Source organism: Emys orbicularis, chromosome 12, assembly GCF_028017835.1.
Source record: "Emys orbicularis isolate rEmyOrb1 chromosome 12, rEmyOrb1.hap1, whole genome shotgun sequence".
Classification (NCBI taxonomy): Eukaryota; Metazoa; Chordata; order Testudines; family Emydidae; genus Emys; species Emys orbicularis.
In genome coordinates this window covers 34,014,008-34,030,899 of record NC_088694.1, presented here as the reverse complement: position 1 = coordinate 34,030,899, position 16,892 = coordinate 34,014,008, and positions in this window count along the sequence as shown.

Below are 16,892 nucleotides of genomic sequence, written 5' to 3'. Positions count from 1 at the left end.
ATATCAAGTGATCACTTTGTGAATAAAGTGTTCACATCAGGTGATGGGGTGTTTTTGTCTTATCATTTTTCAGTGAGTTCATGCGAGAGCGCAGTGATTGTCTGGTTTCACCCACATAATTGTTATTGGGACATTTAGTGCACGGGATGAGGTACAGCACATGTTGTGATAAGCATGTGTAGGATCCCATAGATTTTGACAGGTGTGTTGTGTTGGGTGTTGATCATTGTAGCACTGGAGATATGGCTGCTGCTGTTGCAGCTGTTGTTCTGGCCGGGTCTGGTGTCGCTTTGAGTTGGGGGGTTCCGGTCTGTGGAGAGCTGGCTCTGCTGATGAGGTTGGAGAAGTGAGGGGATTGTTTGAAAGCCAGAAGTGGGGATTCAGGAAAGATTTCTTTCAGGTTGTGATTCCCCCTCAAGTGTACATTGCAATTTTTTAAATGGCACTTGTCACAAAATGATCACTCTACATCTGACCTCTCAGTCCTCAGCCGCAAAGGAAACCTGCACAACCCCGTCCAAAGATGTGCCTGGGAACATAAATTCATAACTCTGCTAGACACTAAAAGGCATGGACTGAACAGAGACGCTAGCTTTATGGCTTATTACCACAAACCATAGCCAACGAACAACCCCCACCAGCTGCCTTCTCCTCCCCTCCCCCCCCCCATCCCTCCCATGACTGGAAGGGTAGTAACGGGCCCCTTCATCTTGAATGGTCCCTTCAAATACGTGTTAATCGCTTATGATAAACCAGGAGTGCAAGTAGGGGAGTACCATCCAGTACATAGTACCTGCAAGAGATTTCTAGCCAGTATAGGGTACTGGAAAGACATGGGGCTAGCCCCCGTGACCCCTCTCCCCCTGGAGGTGGGGCGGGGCTGTGCTCAGCTCCTTAAAGGAGCAGACCACAGCAAGGGGGCATTCATTCTTTATATGGCTTTAACAGCACAATACATATGCTAACAAACTTAAACAAAGGCTTTGTTTAAGTTTGTTTGCATATGTATTGTGCTGTTTTACATTAGTTAGGACTGGAGTCCTCAAGAGGAGAGGGGTGGGGGGTACAGAAGGTGTTTTAAAACAGTGGTTTTTATTCTATTTCTTGCCATTGGTCTGAATTATCCATGACATTCATACTGCATCACATCAAGTCCAAACCATTAGACGAATGCCTCTGCTTGCACTGACCAGAGGATGTTTGGATTCTGATGTTAGCCAAGTTCCACAGCCTGACAGGAATCAGTGGTGTTGTCCTGAGTGTAAACATAGAATTCTTCTTTGCAGCCAAACTAGTCAAACATGCATTTTGTTAACTGGAACTGGAGCAGCAAAACAAAGAAAACAAATGCCTCATTTTCCAGCTCTGTGGGTGAGAGAACTATAAGTGAAGATTATAATGCCGGACACTGACGGACTTAAACTAGCTACCTCAGAATTGGAATCTGCCAAGAACTTTGCTGAAAATATGTTCCCCATCTTAGCAACGGAACTAAGACTTATCACACATCTGCCCACCTTTATTCAAATGAAGCTCCTTCTGATTTGAGAGCTCAGGCATTGTCAGTTTCATCCAGAACAATTTACAGACTTGGAACCCAATCCTGTAAACCCTTAATCATTTGATCAATCCCACTGAGGACTAGTTGCATGACTATGGACCACTTTTGTGGTAAGAGTTTCAGGAGTCTGTTCTGTTCCTATAAAGGAAGTTGAATCCCCTATTGAAATGCAATGTTTGGGTACAATACCATAATACAGTTTAGGATACAGTTCTACTTAAAATTTGTCTTTTAATAAATCATACATATGCTGAAATGGCTCCTCACCCAACTCTCATATTCCATATAAACAGACTGAAATACTACATATCGGGGGAAAGTGAGTAGTTAAGCATGTTGATGTATGTATATACAAACACCCATTTCATCACTGTACTGGAAGATATAGATGAACTCAATTTTCTATGGAATTTGAAGAAAGTTTAACAGCCCTAGTTGTTTTCTGTGTTAATCCGTGTGTACCTGAAAAAATTACATGCCTTCTAAGAGAAAAGAATCAGTCCACACTTACTGGGGAAAAAAAGATACTTCCAACTGGTGTTCAGAAGAGTGCTACAAAACACATACATAACCTCATGAGCAGAGGGCAGACAGGATACTCTCCCATATTATGACCAGCAAAAAATAAATAAAATCTCAGAGGCAGAGGTTCACAGATTTGCAAACCTAAAAACCTGTGTTATGCTTTAAACCACCTCAGCACATAACTTTTTAATGTTCATAAACCTGGTAACTGCAAAGGAACACTGAAGCCCATTAACCTGAATGTGTGCCAGTATCCCCTCACTGACTAAAGGTGCAGTCACACCTGCACAGCTAAAAATTAACCTTGCCCTTTTAGGCTAAACAAAGTCATGTCACTGGCTCCATCTCTGTTGTTACAGAACAGAACAAAACTCCAGTGGGGCACGGTGCTGGCACATAGGGTCTCAGGTACATGGTGTGCGATTTTTCAGAATCTCTTTTGGGAATAGTCATGTAGGTGAAATAGCTGATACTGGTACTGGCAAGAAATGATTTATACTTGCACCACTGTGATAAACTCAGTGAAAAAGTCCATTCTGATCAGGTTACTCCCATCTCCTGTCCTGCAGAGCACGCCAGTCAGGGATCACTCCCTCAGCACAGGCGCCCTGGGGCAGATCTCCTTTGGGGGAGATCAGTAAAACTGCCAGGCCCCCTTGACTGTCTACCCCAGCCTGGTGGGGCTGTGAGGCCCCAGCGAGGGGAAAGGCGGGTTGGAGAGCCAGCCTGCCCCCCGCTCACCCCACAGCAGCAGTGGGGGCTCCTCTGCGTGAGTGGGGACTGAGCCGTCTGACCATCCCAAGGGGACAAGGAAGGGGAGGGCTAAGGAAGGGAAAGGTCCCCAGCCCCACATACAGGGAAGCTGGGATGCTGGTGCCAGGGTAAAGGGGTGAGGGGCCCTGGGGAGGGGTTCCTGGGTGAGCCCCAGGGGCAGGAGTGACTGAAGAAGAGAACATAAGAATGGCCATACTGGGTGTAACCATGCCTTAGTGGGTCAGAACTGAGAATGCCAAATTCAGGACGAACTGCTGAGAAATAGGGCAAACAACCCAAAACTGGTGGTTATTCTTTTATAAGATATACAAAACCAGCCACAGAATTAAACTCCTCTTTTACCACACTGGCTAACAAGAAAACATAAAGGCAGTTTCCTCAGGCATTCCAGTTCTTATATCACCACCAAAAACACTGGATTCAGAGATGAGTGGTTATTTACAACCAGTCTTATCAAATAATAGGTTCTTCTGATCAGGGCCGGCTCTAGGTTTATTGTAGCCCCAAGCAAAAAAAAATTTGGCCGCCCCCCCACCCCACCCCTGGACTCTCACCCCCACCCCACCCATACCCCCTGCCGCCCCAGCCCTGGGCTCCCCCCCACCAGTGCTGACTCCACCCGCGCCCCTCTCACCTCCAGCCGGTCTGGCGCTGGCAGGGTCGGGTAAGCAACGGGCCTCCTGGGCCGTGCCTCAGCCCAGGGTCCCTCCAGCCAGGGCTCCCGCCTCCAGGAATGGCCGGGACCCTGGAGGGCAGAGCTGGGGGACAGCCCGGCAGGGGGCTGAGGAGCCAGGGCAGGGTAGCCCCAAACAGAGCGGAGCCCCGGAGAGCAGCGCCCTGCCCTCTATGGCCCCGCTGCTGCTTCTGGCCACCCTGCCGCAGTCCCTGGGCGGCTCGGGCCGCTTTGCCCAGCCCTGGCTGTGGTGCTGGGGGGGCGGCCGCCCTGCGGCATCTGCAGGCAGTTCCGTGTGCCCCGAGGGGCAGGCCCCAGCCCGAGTGTCCCCAGCTCGAAGCCTGCCCGGCCCAGCCACAAGGTGCGGGCGCTGCTCCCCCATGGCGCGAACCACAGTGGCCACAGGGCGACACGCTGCTGCTGCCAGGGCCGGCTCTAGGCTTTTGCTGCCCGAAGCAAAAAAAGACAGCCAGAATGCTGCCCTTTAAAATGTGCTGCCCCAAGCACGTGCTTGGTTTGCTGGTGCCTAGACCCGGCCCTGCTTCTGATCCCAAAGGATCAGCCACACACCCAGGTCAATATACAACTTAGATCTTACCCAGAAATCACGCTGATGTTAATCCCTTAGTATCTAAAATCTAAAGGTTTATTCATAAAAAGAAAGAAAGGTGAGAGTTAAAATTGGTTAAAGGAATCAATTACATACAGTAATGGCAAAGTTCTTTGTTCAGGCTTGTAGCAGTGATGGAATAAACTGCTGGCTTAAGTCAAGTCTCTGGAGTACATCCACAGCTTGGATGGGTCATTCAGTCCATTGTTTAGAGCTTCAGTTTGTAGCAAAGTTCCTCCAGAGGTAAGAAGTAGGATTGGAGACAAAATGGAGAAGATGCAGCTGCCTTGTATAGTCCTTTGCCATGCAGCCTGTGCTTCTTTGTTTCAAACACAAGCACTCAGCCATGGCTTGGAAGCTTTAGAGTTCTCTCCATAGGCATGTCCCTGCATGCCTTGCTGAGTCATAAGTTGTATCTGCCTTCTCTCAATGGGTCAATTGTATAGCTGATGGTCCTTACCCCATCCCCTGTCACCCATTCCTAGCCTCTGGCAAATAGAGGCTAGGGACACCATCCCTGCTCATCCTTCACAACATCTTCTGGCAAGGAGTTCCACATGGTTGACAGTGCATTGTGTGAAGAAATAGTTCCTTTTGTTTGTTTTAAACCTGCTGCCTGTTAATTTCATTTGGTGACCCCTAGTTCTTGTGTTAGGAGAGCGAGAGGGAGTTTAGGGAGCCTGAGTGCCTCTCTCAGATACTGTGAGCCCCAGTGATCTCCTAGCTGCTGACAAGCTAAGAGGTGCTACACTCTAAGTTCCTGTGTGAATCACAGAAACATAGGATGGGAAGGAACTTGAGAGGTTCTCACTACCCATGGCAAGATGTCCCCAGTGCCCTGCTACTGACACAACCTAAACCATGGTTTTCAACCTGGAGGTCCACAGACTGTATCTAAGGGGTCTGTGAAAGGTTGTCATTACCCTAGAACAGTGGTTTTCAACCAGTGGTCCACAGCCTATGTCTAAGATTTCCAAAGGGGTCCACACCTTCGTTCAAAAATGTGTAGGGTTCCGCAAATGAAAAAAGGTTGAAAACCACCGCCCTAACTGATTCTGTATTGGAATGGGTACTGACCGCAGTGAGCTGAGCTGGGAAAGCAGTCTGCGGCTTTAGCAATGGGCAGGGAAAGCGTAGGGTTCATTGGTATCCTGCGTGCAATGGTGAAGGGGTTGTCGTGACACAGGGGCCCACTGGTGCCAGCTGGCAAAGAGTTCCCTGTTTACAATTAATTCCTATCTCATACCTGACAAACTCACTACACCTAATACCCCACATTCTAGGTGTTTATCCATCAAGGACAGCGTCCAAGGTCACTACTGAAAGCTCATAACTTATCGATACTCATAATCATTACGAGATGCATATCTGGGTAATACTTAGGGAAGAATATAACTATACTACAAATTTTGCCTTTATGGTCTTGGAGTAAGAGTTGGGAATCCTATGTCTCGGTGATGGCCCATGTAAGCGGAAAAGAGTTGTCACCTCTCTCTGGCTTGCCTATTACATAGTGTATTGTTCTATTGTCTACCTTTGCGCCAACCTGGAATAGCCAACAGAAAGACAAAGAAACATCACAACCCCGTGGAAGTGAAAAGGATGATATGACAGCAAGAGGACAGCCCCATCTGGGAATAGAGACAAAAGACTGATTCCGGATATCACAGGAGAAAGACACTCAATACCCATTCACTGAGGAGGTACCTTGCTGAGCAGGGCTGCTTCATGAAAGATGGTGCTAGCTCCTTGGGGCCAGCAAGTGCTGCAACAGCCTGAACTTTGGGGTGAGAATCGACTTTATTAGCTAGGGAAGGTGACCATTAATGAACATAGGCCCTAGCTCACATTTTATGGTTTGTGTTGTATTTGTTTCCATCACTCACGCTTGTTTCTGTGTGAATCTCTTTTCTGATATTTCTTAAATAAATTCCCTTTTCTTTTACTGTAACTGAACGCAGGTGCTGTGTGATACAGGAGCAGTGGGTTAAGGTGAAACTGGTGAACATGGGTCTTTGGGAACATTGCTATCGGGGTGGAGGGCAGAAGGGGGCACTTTGAAGTGACTCCAGCTGGGATGCAGCAATTGGCCTGCAGGGCTGGTGGAGCCCAAAAGAGAGCAGCTGACGGGCTGGTTGTGTCAGGGAGCTGTCACCCAGCTGGCACAGACAGGACTCCCACATGCCAGAGATGGAAGGTAACAAGGCAGCTGCCAGCCCTGGGTGCCCCAAGCAGCATCACTATTGTAAGAGTGTTACATTTTACAGGTACGGGCTCAGCAGGGAGGGCCAGGCAGCTGCAGGTAGCGCCTGTCCATCGCCGTGACAGGGCAGAGAGGCAGTGTGTGTATTATGGGCATGGGGGGGGAGGGAAGCACGCACTAAGGGCAGAGTTAAGGTGAGACAGGCCTTTACCTTACCAGAAGTTTGAGTTTTGCTGAACTCGATGGTACAGAAGGGCACAAGCTCTACCCTAGGACACACAGTGGCGCTGTGATTCCTCAGTATTTCTCCTCCCATCCCATATGTTGGTTATAGGTCAGTGGTTTTCAACCTTTTCTCCTTTGCAAACCCCTAAAAATTTTCAAATGGAGGCACAGACCCCTTTGGAAATCTTTGACTTAGTCTGCAGCCCCCGCAGGGATCCACACACCACAGGTTGAAAACCACGGTTACAGTGCAATGTAGATAATGGCCATGCTGTGCAATGTTTGCTGTGTGCAGTTGCTAACAGGGCTTGGGAGAGAAACCTCGTCCATGGTCTAGATCCCCAAACCTCAGCAGCTTTATTACATGATGGTTACAGTAACTTTAAGTGTGTTATAGACAACCGGAATGTCTCTCTCCTTCTCCACCCCCTCCCCCTTAACATGTAATACCCCCCACCAACATTTCCAGTGCCCCTCCCCTTCCCATTAACATGTCAGGAGTTGCTCCTTGGGGGTCTCCTGTAATAATACCTGCACACATCACAGGCTACCGCTTCCTGGAGGGACACACACTACCTTGGTCATGTGGCTCGAGCCAGGACTCTGCCCCTGCTTCAGCCAGGCTCTCTCAGCCATGACCCAGGGCCACCCTGTCTGCCCTTCCTCAGAATGGGGCCCCTCCTTCACACTCCAGCCCCTTCCTTCAACCCACCCAGGGGTGACACCCATCATTTTCTGGATTTCATATGTTTATGTTTGTTACTTACACTCTCCCCACCCCAGCTGACCAGAAGGGGCAGGGAGAGGGCTCAGACACCCCAAGAGGAGTAGGGTCCCCCAGCTCCCAGCACACACAGTGGGTGGGGGAGGGGCTCACAGGGAAGGAGACAATTCAGGGCTCACAAGCCCCACCCCACCAGAACCGAGCTCACCTAGGGAGAGACTGGGGAGGTGGGTCAGACCCCCATGGAGGGGCAGGGGCCCCAAAATACTGCAGAGTGGTGTGGGGACCATAAATTGGAGTAAACAGGACATGGCTGTGAGTGCACGTTAGCAAGCCCTGACCGTAGTGCTGTCACGGACCGTCTTTCACTGCCACGTGGCTGGCTGTGGCCATCCTCCTCCACTCAGCCCTTTGGAAATCTCAGCTCATTGCCATTTACTGCCAGTGCGCTGCCACACAGCTAGGCCTGGAGATTAGCTCTCACCCCATTGGGTGTCCTCTTCCATCAGCTGACTCGGGATGCTCCCTCTTTGTGACAGCCTTCCAGCCAGGTCACTATATGGCCCCTGCCTCCACCAGGGTAACGATGTCCCAGCAGACAAGCCATCCATCTACCTTCTCAGGCAGCCTTCTGTCTCAGCACCAGCTCCTGGGCCACTCTGCCAGCGGCTGGTGGGGAAACTCAACTCCCCCCACTCCTCCAGCTCCCAGTCCAGGGACCCTTAGACTCCATGGCTGTCCCCCAGCTCTCTATCTCCTTGCCTACCTCTGCCTTTACCCCTGCAGCTTCACCCACTCTCTGTGGTGACTTCACCCCTCTTGTGAGACCCCCTAAATCCAGGGAAGAACCACTGGATCTCCTTCCCCCGAATCTCCTCCTTGTCCCAGGCCAACTCCTTGTCTCTCAAGGGAGCAGCTGCCAACATCCTGCCTCCCAGCAGCCCATGGCTGCTCAGGCTTCCTGGCTTTGTAACGCTGTGTCCGCTCCTCCCACAGCTGGGCTCCATCTGCCAGTAGGGCCCCGTCAAGCCCTGGGTTCCCTCCAGGGTAGCATCTAAAGGTAATTGGCCCCTCCCAGCCCACATTAACCCCCTCAGGGCTTGTGCAGGGAGGACACCCCATCACACACACACACCCAGTGCAATTTTCACTGGTGGGGGCAAAAAAACCAAACTGACTTCCAGCAAGAGTGTGGTAAGTGTCTGGAGGGACTGGGGGGGGGCTGAGATGATGGGGCTGCCTACAATAGCATGTAGCCGATCTGCACCTGCTAATCAGCAAATATCTCCCAACAGCTGGTGAGAGGGCACTACTGGGGAGGGCTCTGAGTTACTACCGAGATTCTTTCCGGGGGTCTGGCTAGTGGGTTTCACCCGCATACTCAGGGTCTACCTGATCGCCATATTTGGGGACGGGAAGGAATTTTTCCCCAGGTCAGATTTGCAGAGACCCTGGGGCATTTTCCCCTTTCTCTGCAGCATGGGGCATGGGTCACTTGCAGGTTTGAACTAGATAAATGGTGGATTCTCTGTAAACTGAAGTCTTTAAATCATGAGCTGAGGATGTCAGTAACTCAGCTGGAGGTTCGGGGTCTGTTACAGGAGTGGGCAGGTGAGGGTCTGTGACCTGCGATGTGCAGGAGCTCAGACTAGACAATCACGATGGTCCCTTCTGGTCTTAAAGTCTATGAGTCTAAGTGACCTCATTGTTCTCTGATTGAGGGGAGAAACTGAGGCAGCCCACAGCAGAGCCACACTTGGCTGCAATGGGGTGCTCCAGGAGACGATGGTGCCCTTCTACACACCCTGGATCAATTGCATTTGAAACCCGTTAATTTCAATAATGCTCTGGTTAGGACAAAAATAATCATTCATAAAGAACCCCAAAAAAGCCTTGCTTCAATCTGTGCTTGTTAAAACCATCCCTGTTAAGAGCAGGTTAGACACGCCTGCCAGGGATGGTCTAGATCAGGGATCGGCAACCTTTGGCATGCAGTTCGCCAGGGTAAGCACCCTGGCTGGCCTGGCCAGTTTGTTTACCTGCTGCATCCGCAGGTTTGGCCGATCGCGGCTCCCACTGGCCGCGGTTCGCCGCTCCAGGCCAATGGGGGCGGCGGGAAGCGGCGGCCTGCACATCCCTCGTCCCGCGCCGCTTCCCGCAGCCCCCATTGGCCTGGAGCAGCGAACCGTGGCCAATGGGAGCCGCAATCGGCCAAACCTGAGGACACAGCAGGTAAACAAACCGGCTGGGCCAGCCAGGATGCTTACCCTGGCGAACTGCGTGCCAAAATTGCCAGTCCTTGGTCTAGATAATACTTAGTCCTGCCTGATTGCAGGGGACTGGACTTGATCTCTCTCGATGTCCCTTCCAGTCTGACACTTTTATGCTTCTATTAGCCAAGCACCTTCTAAAAAGAACTCTCTCCAATTAGCCTTGCAGCACCTGTGGCCCTACAGAGACCTACAGGAGGAGCCACATAGGTCATTAGAGCTTCACATGGCTTAATGAGCGTTCAACGAGCGGTTCAGCCCAGCCCAGAGCTGGGCCCTGCCTCGAGAGCTCTCTAGGGCTTCCACCAAGATATGCATCGTTTTAATGGGTCCTGCCGAGGGCCATTAGCCTGGAGACCGTGCCGGGAAATGCTGGGCTCAGGGGCAGTCTCGTGGGGGCTGATTAGAAGAGAAAGTCAGAGGCACTAATCAAGTTAGACAGAGGACGGGACGGGACGGGTCTGTTTCTATGGCAAACAGACCTGATGTGTAAAGTGACAGGGGTCAAGCCGTTCACTCCCTGCGCCTGGGACAGGTGATGTGGCCCTTTGTACGTTCCAGCAGGCTCCCCCCCAGGGAGCGAGGGAATGTTAGCAGGGGTGGGGGGATGCAGTGAAACAGATACATGAACAAGCCTCAGTTTCCCATGCAGTCAGCAAAGGCAGCACAGTCCAGTGAGCAAAAGGCAAGTCCGGGTTTCCGGGCCACAGTGACTGATGGGCATTGCTGTCCTGCCCACAGCCCCCAGCTCTGCCCGTGTCCTCAGTCCTACCCCACAGCCCCCTTCCATCCCAGGGCTCACACACGCACACAGCTCCGCTGGTGCCCCTCAGTCCTGACCTAAGTTCCCTGTGAGCTGCGCGGCCGCCTATTTAGCCATGTCCAGCGACTGTTTTTTAAAGGGTTAGGTGGAGGTTCTCACCTCAGGGAACCTGCCCCACCTAGCCCGGCCCTCACTCCCCCGGCCCCAACTCAGCCTCCGGCCCGGACCTGCCACAGCCGGGGCGGCAAGGCCAGAGCAGCCCAGACCCAGGCGCAGCCCTCCCTTGGCCCAGACCCAGGCACGGCCAGGGCGGCCCTCCCTGGGCCAGGACCTGCTGGGGCGGGGGAGGGGTGCTTATCCTGTAGCCCTAGCCCCAGCCCCAGAGCACTTGTGGCAGGGAGAGGCTCCTCTCCCCACCAGCACAGGTGCTGCTGCAGGGAGAGAGCACTGAGGGGAGTCCTCTCTCACCGCCGCAGCCCCGGAGCACCCTTCTGCACCCAAACCCCTCATCCCCGGCTCACCCCACAGCCTGCACCCCCAGCCAGAGCCCTCACCCTCTGCCCCAGCCCTGAGCCCCTCATCCCCAGCCCCACCCCAGAGCGTCCTGGTATTTCTGCGGAGTTCTGTGCTCCAGCAGCCCCTGGCTGGCCAGTCCCAGGCCAGAACTGAGTTATCTCCATGCATCCCCCCCCCCCCCCAAAACACAGAGAACAGGCACCCTGCTTTTCAAAGGGTGCGCAGAAGGGAAATACACACACCCACACACATCGAGCAGCAGCCGAGGACACAAGGATGCACCCACACACTGAGCAGGTCTCGTTCCCTCCCGCAGGGGACTCCACACACACACACACACACACACACACACACACACACACACACACCAATAGCCTCCAGCAGGGGAACAGCCTCACATACTGTCCAGGATCAGTGCTGCGCCCCCAGCTTTGGAGCAGCCCCTTTCAGGACCCCCGTGGATGGGCTGAACCCCCAGGGAGTCCAACTCTCCCTTCAGGGGAGGCCACGCAGCCTCACTGCCTCTTGGACTGACCCTCAGGGGCTCCAACCCTCCTGCCTCACCCCGTGAGTTCCATGAGGCGAGGCCAGTGGAGCCAGACCCCAGGGAGAGCCGTGGCCATTCGGCAGGGACCGAAGCGCCTCCCCTGGGATTTGCAGCAACACTCAAGCAGCGCACACGAAACAGCCGGGTTTATTAGTCACTCAGACACAGTATTGGCACTTCGCACGTTGGCACAGAGAAATGAAAGTGAAGGCAGCGTGGGTTCGGGTCAGCCCAGGGCCCACCCCAGCTGGAGTAGCACCCTGGGTTCCGGCTGTGTCTGTCTGACCTCCGTAGAGAGATCCCAGCAGCCACCTCTTCCCCTCAGCTCCCAGCTCCCCAGTCCTTCCTTCTCCAGCTGGGGTCTTTGCTCTGCTTCCCTGCTGAGACAGCGGGGGAGATCCAGGCAGCACTGGCCCTGGCATCAGGTCGCTGGGCACCTTGTTCACATGGGTCGGTTCTAGCTGGTTCCTTAATGACTCCTCGTTCCCCCCAGGCAGGGAGGTGTCACCCATGTGGGTGTCTTTTAGCCTTTCCTGAAAACACAGAGTCCTTTGCCTCTGCTGGGCAACCACGCTGCATGTGGGGAAACTGAGGCACACAGCCGGGTCATAATAATAATACCCCCAAATCCCCCCTTCCTCCCATACACACACACAGTTATATAGCATCAAACACATTTACACTTCTATCTTCACAATGTAAATCAGACTAAACCGGGGCTGATGCTGCTATACATCAAGGCACATGAGACCGACTTTGTCTCCAGAGGTCAGTTTCTAACCTTGCTCTCGCTGGCGTAAGTTTGGCAAAGGAGAATTCATAATAACGACAGTTTGGAGCACGTGATGGGGATCCAGAGACCTTCGCTGTGATCCCGGAGCTGCCCGGGCTTCCTTTGCGCCCTCAGCCCAATTCCTTCGGCAAAAGTTTTCAAACTCAGGTGCCTCAAGGTAGCCAGGAAAAAATCCCTGGCCAGCCGTCTCAGGGCTGCCCAGCAAGCCTGAAAAAACTGGCTAAAACTGAGACATTAAGGCAAAGATTTCCAAATTGCCTAAGGGATTTAGATGCCCAGGTCCTATTCCTCTCTAGAGGAGTTAGGTGCCTAACTTGCTTAGGCACTGGTGAAAATCCACAAGGCCCCTGAATACCTTTAAAAAACAGTCCCTGGACATGGAATTAGGTGCTTCGGAAAGAGTGACCCATCACCGCTCTGTGCCTCAGTTTCCCCACATGGGGCTGAGGTCTATGGTTGGGCCAGATGAGAGCTATGGCTCACACTCGGAAAGCAGCTTTATAGGACCTCGGTATCCACATCCTGCTGAAATTCAACCGCATTTAGGTGCCTAAGTCCAGCCAAATTATTATTGTCAGGTCCCCACCCTTGAAAACAGCCACAAATCCATGGATAAAAGCACAGCATGTGTTAAACAATGCCTACTACTGGTCGGTTGGGGAATGTGGGGGCTACAGCTTTCCCAGAGGAGCAGGTCGCCCCCTGCTAAACAATCGCTTTGAACAGCCCTGCATCAGTTTCACTAGGAGAGTCACAGATTCCCAGCTGCTCTAAGGCCGGAAGGGAGCACTGCGATCTAGCCTTGTCTGTGCATGGCACACGCCCAGGGCCGGCGCTTCCACTAGGCGACCCTAGGCAGACGCCGAGGGCGGCAGGATTTGGGGGGTGGCATTTTGCCGCCCTCGGTGGAAATTCGGCGGCGGGGGGTCCTTCCACTAGGGGTCTTTGGCGGAAATTCGGCAGTGGGTCCTTCACTCGCTCCGGGACCCGCCGCCGAAGTGCCCCGAAGACGTGGAGCGGAAGGACCCCCACCGCCGAATGCTCAGAGGAGGAGCGCTGCCGCCTAGAGCGGCAAAAACCCTGGCGCCGCTCCTGCCCATGCCAGAGACCCCAGCAGGGAGATGATGTCTGAGCGTGTGTTTGAGGCATCAGATCGGCCCTTGGAACTCACAGCTCTGTTCCTGGCCTTGCTGCAGGCTCCCTGGGTGCCCCTGAGCGGGTCACTTAGGTTGAGGTTTTCAGACTAAATTTAATGGGAATTGTGTGTCCAAATCCCCTAGTCAGAACTGGAAAATCTCAACCTTAAGCTCTGTGGGACAGATCCTCAGCTGGTGTCCATCAGCTGTCGCGCCATTGGGGTCACTGGGCCAGATCCCCAGTTGGCGTGACTCAGTTGTAGCTCCATTGGAGTCACCTCATCCCTGCGTGTGCTCAACTCCTACAGTGATCAGAAGCATTTGCCTTCCTAGATAGACAGTGGGTGCAAAACCTGTCCCCACTGAGATCAAAGGCCAAACTCCCATGGGCTCCTGTCTCACCAGGACTGGCACTTACGTGCATTACCTGCTGGTGAATTAACAATACAAAGGCAAATCTGTGCGGGTGCCTGGCACCCTGCAAACCCATCCAACCAGCCCTTGGTGTGTAGCCGTTTGGACTGACAAATGGGAGGGAAGCATTTGGAAGCACACCGGTAATGAGCAAAGATGGAGAACAAGGCTGATGGTGGTGAAATTCTGGTTCCTCCATGTGATCGCCAGAGGGCAGCAATGGCTAAGGAATGAGACAGAAGCTGCATTATAGGTACTGGACAGGAGGAGGAGATGACTCACTGGTCTCTTCTGGCCTTGGTCAATGTGACCATCTCCTCTGCCCCTCCTGTGTAACACAGGCCCAGCACTAATCTCACTCTGGGCTGTATTCATAGATTCTAGGACTGGAAGGGACCTCGAGAGGTCATCGAGTCCAGTCCCCTGCCCTCATGGCAGGACCAAATACTGCCTAGACCATCCCTGACAGACATTTATCTAACCTACTCTTAAATATCTCCAGCGATGGAGATTCCACAACCTCCCTAGGCAATTTATTCCAGTGTTTAACCACCCTGACAGTTATTAACAGGAGGGTCGTATGTAGGACACAGGAGAGAATTGTCCCGCTCCACTCGGCGCTGGTGAGGCCCCAGCTGAAGTTCTGGGTGCCACATTTTAGGCAAGACGTGGATAAATCGGAGGAGTCTAGAGGAGAGCAGCAAAAGTGAGCAAAGGTTTAGAAAACCTGACCTAGGAAGAAAGATTTAAAAAAAAAAAACCAGGGCCTGTTTAGTCTTGAGAACAGAAGACTGAGGGGCGACCTGATGGTCTGCAAATATCTTATAGGCGGTTCTAAAGAGGACGGGAATCAATTGTTCCCCATGTCCCCTGAAGGCAGGACAAGCCGTAATGAGCTGAATCTGCAGCAAGGCAGATTGAGGTGAGATATCAGGAAACACTTTCTAACTCTCAGGGGAGTGAAGCTCTGCAACAGGCTGCCCAGGGAGGCTGTGGAGCCCCTGTCACTGGAGGGTTTTAAGAACAGGCTGGACAAATGCCTCTCAGGCTGGCCTAGGTTCCCCTTGCCTGACTCACAGATGAATGATCTATTGCAAGAGGAGACGCGAACTATCCATTTGATGTGTGACATTTCTTGTTCAGAACCATTTCTGGGTCAGTAATTGGCTCAGCGCAGCCAGCACTCAGGGCCTAGGCTGCTGCGAAGGGGGGATGGGGCAGAGCCCAAGTCCAGCTGAGATGTGGGTTCGAGCCCTGTTGTTTCCAGAGTCTGATCAGTGCAGTGTGGACGTATTAGCACAGCCATGAGAGCCAGGTCCAGCAAGCACAAACCCAGGCTTCCCATGCAGTGCAGACACACAAGCACTTGGAAACCCCTCGTCTCCAAGCCTGGGTTTCCGATGCCATCCAGACACGCTGCTGGAGACAGGGCTCCAGAGAAGTTCCATGCCCTTGAGGGCGGGTCGCACAGACTGGGCCAGGCTGACTTTCCAGAACCGAGGAACCAAAGAAAGGCCTTTGGCTCTGAAAGGAGGAGCAAGAACTCGCTCAGACCCATCACATGGCCAGGACCTTCTAGCCATGGAGTCTTCGCCCTGGCAGAAGGGTGGGAAAGACTCTGGCCCGCTAAGGCCCTGTAAGACTGAGGGTGACTCCTGCTCTGCTCAGTGTGTTTACATCTGTTTAGTGTCTGTGACACTTTTACCACAGGAGAAGCCAGGAGTCCTGAGTCCCAGAACCCCCCCCCGCTCGACCCACTAGGCCATCTCTGCCTCCAGGAACCAGAGCAGAACCTAGGAACGCCATGGGCCAGGCCCCTGCTCTAGTCCCTACCACCCAAAGCCAACCCAGGGCCAAGCAGAGCAGCTAGGAACCGGGGACCAGATGGGCACGGACAGGGTGTTACATGCTGGAGTGTTCAGACATTACTGGCTGTGCTACACTACGTGAGGCCACGTACGTGTGAGTACAGATGGTCGTACGACTTGATGGTGTTATTCTGCATGTGGATTTTCTCTCTCTCTATCTAAAGGCTCAGGTATACAGACAGGGCCTGCCTCGAAGGCCACTGAAGTCGGCTGGTAACGGGGCTTTCCAAAGGAGCCTACGGGGACTAGGCAACCAGCTTCTGCCGACGGAGTTTATCTGAAGGCCACTGAAAAGGCTCGGGCTGAAATTTGCACCTGCTGGAGTGGAAGGCAAAAGGCCATTTGGTTTCAGTGGGGCCAGGATGTCACCACTGGCATCTAAGTCCCACTGTTCATAGCGGGCCGTGAGAATTAGGATCTCCGAGTTCCATCTGCCCCTTGGGGGGAATCTCAGCCAAAGGGCTGCGTTCCTTCCCAGTGCTGGCTCAAGGCAATCGATCAAATACCTGGTCTCCTGATCCTTCCCCCCCGAGCCTCCGTGCAATGCAGGGCATGGGGCAGCAACGGGACCTGGGGGCTGTGCATTACATTGGCTGAGTTGCCTTCTCACTAGGGACACGACCCAGCACAGAGGCAGGTGGTGAGAGCAGTTTGAGGTTGGTCGACACTGGTTAACGCGAAGAGGGAAAACTGTTTGCTTCTTTGCTATTTTCGTGCAGTTCCTTGATAAACATAACGCTTTCTCCCTGGGGAATTAAAGAGCTGAGGTCTTCCAGTGTTTGCTTGAGCCCCAGGACGTCCTGAGAAGAGCCCAACGCTGCCCAAGGTGGGCAGTCAGGTTGGATGGCCAGGTTTTAAGCATTTCTTCCTTCGGTAGAGAATTCAGCAGCTGGTGAATGGGGACAGATTCACAACACACAGCACGTGGCAAGCGTCCTCTATCTGCTGCCCACTTCCACCTGTCAGCCTTCCCCACTGAATCCCAGCTGCCAACTGAACAGTGTTCAGCTGGAAAACGTGTGAGCAGCTCTAATAATGCGTGCAAAGCCCTGGGCTACGGTTCCCGTTCCGGACTGTCTATCGCAGAGATATCTGCCATTATGACCAAATGAAGTTGTGTTTGGACATGCAAAGATCCTGTCAGTCTGTCTGTCCAATAGCTGAACTCCGTGCAGATGGGCCTAGGTTTACACTCGATGGCTCATGCAGGGCGAGGTCAGTGCAGCCACCTATGGGGTGGGGCGCAGGGGCTGTTAATAGAGGGAAAAAGCGAATAAATGTGCGACATTG